This window comes from Mustela putorius, unplaced genomic scaffold (genome assembly GCF_011764305.1).
Source record: "Mustela putorius furo isolate JIRA1106 unplaced genomic scaffold, ASM1176430v1.1 tig00003867_pilon_pilon_pilon, whole genome shotgun sequence".
In the NCBI taxonomy this organism is placed as follows: Eukaryota; Metazoa; Chordata; class Mammalia; order Carnivora; family Mustelidae; genus Mustela; species Mustela putorius.
In genome coordinates this window covers 193,540-199,400 of record NW_025422019.1, presented here as the reverse complement: position 1 = coordinate 199,400, position 5,861 = coordinate 193,540, and the positions used below count along the sequence as shown (strand labels likewise).

The 5,861-nt window shown below is 40.9% G+C and overlaps 1 pseudogene; it reads left to right on the top strand.

The window, feature by feature from the left end:
• Positions 1-4,402: 4,402 nt before the first annotated feature.
• Positions 4,403-5,427, top strand: LOC101675838 (annotated as a pseudogene).
• The last annotated feature ends 434 nt before the right edge of the window (positions 5,428-5,861 follow it).

The following is a 5,861-nucleotide window of genomic DNA, read 5'->3' as shown; positions in this document are numbered from 1 at the left end:
CAATGGCCACGGTCGCCAAACTGTGGAAAGAACCAAGATGCCCTTCAACGGACAAATGGATAAGAAAGATGTGGTCCATATACACTATGGAATATTATGCCTCCATCAGAAATACCCAACTTTTGTAGCAACACGGACGGGACTGGAAGAGATTATGCTGAGTGAAATAAGTCAAGCAGAGAGAGTCAATTATCATATGGTTTCACTTATTTGTAGAGCATAACAAATAGCATGGAGGACATGTGGAGATGGAGAGGAGAAAGGAATTGAGGGAAATTGGAAGGGGAGGTGAATCATGAGAGACTATGGACTCTGAAAAACAATCTGAGGGGTTTGAAGTGGCGGGGAGTGGGAAGTTGGGGGAACCAGGTGGTGGGTATTAGAGAGGGCACAGATTGCATGGAGCACTGGGTGTGGTACAAAAACAATGAATACTGTTATTCTGAAAATAAATTTTTAAAAAATTTAAAAAATAAAAGAATATTGCATGGTAAAGCATGCCCAATTCCATAAGGGAAAAAAAAGATTTATTTATTTATTTGAGAAAGAGAGAGAGAGAGAGCACGTGAGCAGAGGAAGGGGCAGAGGGAGAGGGAGACAAGCAGACTCCCCACTGAGTGAAGAGCCCAACATGGGGATCCATCCTAGGATCCTGAGATCATGACCTAAGCCAAAATCAAGAGTCAGATGCTCAGCTGACTGAGGTATGCAGGTGCCCCTGAGAAATATATTTAAAAATCTTAGAGTTAATAGATTTTTTTGGAGGTCTAACCTTTTGAAGTCCATATTAAATTCTACTGCATCATGGCTAATGATTTTGGTTCATATGATTTCTGTTTTAGGGAATTATTTGACATTATTTTTTGGCTTTATACATGACCAAATTTTGTGACTAAATTTGTGTCATGTATATATTTATATATATTTAAAATTGATGTATTTTCACTACTTATATGGGATAAAATCTAATATATGTATTTTTCAGAATGTGTATTGAAAGATTGTGTATCTATCTGTCTATCATCTATCATCATCTACCTATCAACTATATATCTATCTGATTTAGAAGTCAATATCTACTGACTCACTGATGGCCTGGTCATGGGATGAGGAAGGAGAGGGACAATTATAGATGTTCTTAGGTTTTGGCTTGTGTGATTGAATTGATGGAGGCTCCACTGCGATGGGGACACTGGAGAAGAACTTAGCTGGTATGAGGAACAAGATGATATCAGCTGGACCTACCAAGTTTGCTGTACTTTTGAAATACCAAAGAAGAGAGTTCAAGGTAGGGTATGATCAAAGTTGATATGGAGGTCACAGATGAAGTTAGTACTGGGCACATAAATGGATGAGTTTCTGGCATATAGATGGTGTCTGTGATTGGTGTTTATCAAGGCAAGGCATCTAGAAGGAGAAGTGGGGGGAACAGGATGACATCTTGTATAGTTCAGACCTCTGTAGTCAGAGCCCAGGGAGTGAGTATAGAGGAGGCTGAGAAGCAGCTTGGGAAATGGGAGGTATAGAAAGACAGATTTCAGAAAATGGCACAGAATCCAAGAAGAAGATGGTTCAAGAACAAACGCTGCTAAGAGTCAACTGCATATTTTTTGTATCTTTTTTTTTTTTTTTTGGTGTGTGTGTGTGTGTCATTTTGATTGGATTCTTAGAGACAAATATTGTCGAATTGCTGATTCTTTTCTGCAGCTGGGATTTTTCTTACTATAATTTAAACCATCTCATATAAAATAAAGAAGATTTTTGAGAAAGCCCTCTGGGGGTGCTTTTTATTAAATTTTTAGCCACTGAAGTGAGTACTAGAAATTTAAAGTTATGCTAATAAAAGTTTGTGTGGTTGTGGGGGGTAAAGGAAAGGGAAAGGGAGGCTATGTCTCAATAAGACTCTCAGAATCATTCTACCAATCAGTGATTTTAATGCTCACCATGTACCTTTAAACATGATTTTTCCTGTGCCTATTAATCCCTGTTAATGATTGCATGTGCTTGGGATCTGAACAGGAAGCTCTGCATGAGGACTGATGCTTGCTCACTAGTGTTAAGGAAGATGAAATGGTGGCAGACACTCTCTTAAGGTTTTGTTTAGCATTTTAATCAGCTTCACCTTGGGTGGCAAATGCAGTTTGCATAATTCTGAATACAGGGTTGTGGTGGAAAGGAGGGCAGTAGAAGGAAAACAAAACACAGAAGAAAATTAATTTCCTTTTAAAAAATGCAAAAATAGCTGGTGGAATGAACTGCAAAACATAAAATTATATTGTTTAAGCCAAAACTTAAAAGGACTTGAGAGAACTATCATTTGTCCCACTTCCCTCATTACACATGTGGAAATCAAAAGAACCAGGGAGGTGATGTATTGGGACAAGATCATCCAGTGTCCTTGAGGAAAGCCCACCTGAGACTCAGCCTGTCACCACCCAGCACAACACACTACCCCCAGCTCTGCAGTCTGTGTGGCTCACCATCTGACCTGTTTTGTGTTCTGAGAGTACTTTTCCTCAGTTTTACCATTAAGTTCTCTGTGCTCACCTTTTGCTCTGGAATGACCTTGATCACAGGCCTCACCTTCTTCTGCCCCTTGAAGCAGGCATGCCCATGTCTGACTCAGTGTGCCTCATAAGCATTGTTCCTGTGCCTACAGTTCTGCCTACACAAACAGGATTGCCTCCCTACTTTGACCCCATACCTGCTGCATGTTCCTGGTTGAGTTCTCAGGGCCCCAGTATTTGACTTGTACTAGAAACTTGGAAGAGAAGCTGGCCTTGTACCATCAACCTTTGGAGCACATAATGCACAATGGCTGCTGCGTTAGCTATACCTTTTAAATCTTCCACAAATGTAATTACTTCTGTAATTATGCTACCCTGGAACTACACGGGGTCAGTGATCTGGGAAATGTGGTTCCAGCTTAAATAGATGCGATTCAAGCTGCCACAGGAATACTAGGTAAAGAAAACAGTATCTTAGGAAAGAGGATGTGTTTGTTTTTGGATTATTGTGATCAGGATGCCTCTAAAACTTGCTAGGAAGACAACTGGTAGGCAGACAATAGTTTTGGAGGTCAGGAATACATTTTGGAGATGTTAGCATAAAAGTTGAGGTCATCAAAAGATTAAAGTTGTTTTAGGTAAGAAGGACCCTGGAAAATCCAGATAATTCTATCTCTATTAGTCAGCTTCACTGAATAACAAACAAACCCACAGTCTCAGTGCCTTGCAACCATACTTACTTTGCGTATGTTATATGTTGGTGTTGACGGTGGTTGTTGCTGTTTGACTCTGTTCAGCATTGCTTCCAATGTCTTCTTCTTCTAGGTCATGACTGTGGGGCATCTACCATGGGGCAGGGGGCATGTCCTTTCTTGTGTCAGGGAAGAGCAAGAAGGTGGGATACAATTGTTTTTCAAGCTCAGACTTGGACGAGGTCTGTATAATGGGCACTTCCCCTCCATATGTCAAAGCAGGTGCTGTGGACATGATATTTTATGTTATTGCATTAGTATGAGCCCTGTGAGGAAACCTCTCTAGGCATTAAGAATGATTACTTAACCAAATAGGAGTTGTAAATAATTGATTTCTCCCCCAGACAATAATTTCCAAGGGAATCCTTCCATTTTCTTATTATGTGTGGATTAGATGAGGAGCTGAATAAAGATGCTGACTTATTCAAGGATATCTTCAGCACTGTATAGAAAGAACCATGCACATTCATAACCTGGTCACACATGTGTTTGTAGACCATACAACCAATGTGTAACATTAAATAAATTGTTCCTGCAAAGTGCAGACCTAGACAATCTCAAGTGCAGGATAAGAAGGGAAAATTTCTGCAGAGAGTGGTAGAGAAATGGTCAGAATTCAGAAGGCCTAATTCTGAGCCACTAACCTTATGTTCATTGGGAGATGCTGGGAGTGGTTGAGGGAGAATCTGTGTGGTGAAATTGGGGGTTGACAAACTTCTGTAAAGGGCAAGAGAGTACACTTTAGGATTTTTGGGCTACATTATCTCTGTCACAGGTAGTGCCTGTTGTGGAATGTCATGGGATGGACATGATTTCTGATTGACTTGAGATCTAGACCAGGACTCTCAGAGACTTCTTACTCTCCTTTGTCCTTGGAACATGGGTTGTATTTGCTGTTCCTGCTCCCAGAGGCTGCTCCAAGAACACAGGCTTAAGGTAATGATGTGCTATTGAGAACACCTATATGGTATACTGGTCTGAATCCAGGTAAATCACTTTGTTAACTTTTAAGATTTGGTGAGTAGAGGCAGGAATCCATTAATTTTGCTTCCATCCAAGAAAAAACTTGTAAGTAACTTCCCTTTGCTTATTAAAACTGCTCCCTACCAAGTTTTATTGGTAGTGGGAGTGGAGAGTGGACCTCAGAGAGCTCTAAGTAACCTCACAGTTGCCATGGGCCTAGCTAACCATCACACACTGAGAGGAGCTGCAGTTGCCACAGCTTGTCTGAGTCACTATCACTGCAACCATGAGCAGCAAGGCTGAGATCCAGCAGCCACCCACCACTCCACCCTCAGTGCTGCCGACACCACCAGCAGCTCCATGGAGAGCAGTGGCCTGGGTGGCCCCACATTTTTGGCACCTTGAGGCTGGGACAAGAAGGTCTTTGCAACGAAGGTTTTGAGACAGTAAAATGGTTCAATATAAGAAATGGATATGGTTTCATCAATAGAAATGACACCAAGGAAGATGTATTTGTACACCATACTGCCAAAAAGAAGAGTAACCCCAGGAAGTACCTTTGCAGTGCAGGAGATGGAGAGACTGTGGAGTTTAATGTCCTTGAAAGATAAAAGGGTGCAGAGGCAGCAATGTGACAGGCTCTGGTAAAGTTCCAGTGCAAGACAGTAAGTATGCAGTGGACCTTAACCATTATAGACACTATCCACATCTCAGGGGTCCTCCATGCAATTCCCAGCATAATTATCACAAGAGTGGGGTTGGAAAGTGCTCTTGAAAGCCAGGCCCAAAAGCGCTAGCCCTACTGCAGGTGATGGTTCCCACCTTACAATATGCAGAGACCCTATGGGCATCAACCACAATATTACAATACTCCTGAGCAGGGAGAAGTGATGGAAGGTGCTGACAACCAGGGTGCAGAACAAGGTAGATCACTGAGACAGAATATGTATTAGGGTTATAGGCCACAATCCCACAGGGGTACTCCTCACCAAAGACAGTGTAGAGAGAACGGCAGTGAGGAAGATAAGGAAAAATGAAGATGAGACCCAAGAAAATCAAGATGAGGTCAGTACAACTGCAACTTCAATTACTGAGGCAGATGCCCAGAAACCCCTAAACCATAAGATGGAAAAGAGACAAAAGCAACCGATCCACTAGCTGAGAATTCATCCATTCTTGAGGCTGAGCAGGGTGGGGCTGAGTAAATGCTGGCTTACCATCTCTGCCATCATCTGGTTTAGTCATCCAACACAAAGAAATAAAGATGAAATTCCAGCAATAAGAAATAAACAAAAGATTGAAGCTGAACACCTTAAGTGCTTGCTTTTTTGTCCATTGACAAGATAAACAGAACTGTCTGCATTATCTGTGCATCATAGGATTTTTATTATTTTTACCTAAAGAGGTCTCTTTTTGGTAATGACAAATGTGTTTGTTTGTTTGTTGGTTGGTTTTAAAGCTTGGTTTTTCTCAGTACACATTTAAAGGTTTTTAGTTGTCTCATGTCTGGTCAAGTTGAGATTTTTAAGAAACTCATTTTTAATTTGTAATAAATATTCACAACTTGATTTTTAAAAATAAAAATGTCAACAAACAGCAAGCATCCATTAATAGAAGTCTTAAAACAAACAAACAAGTA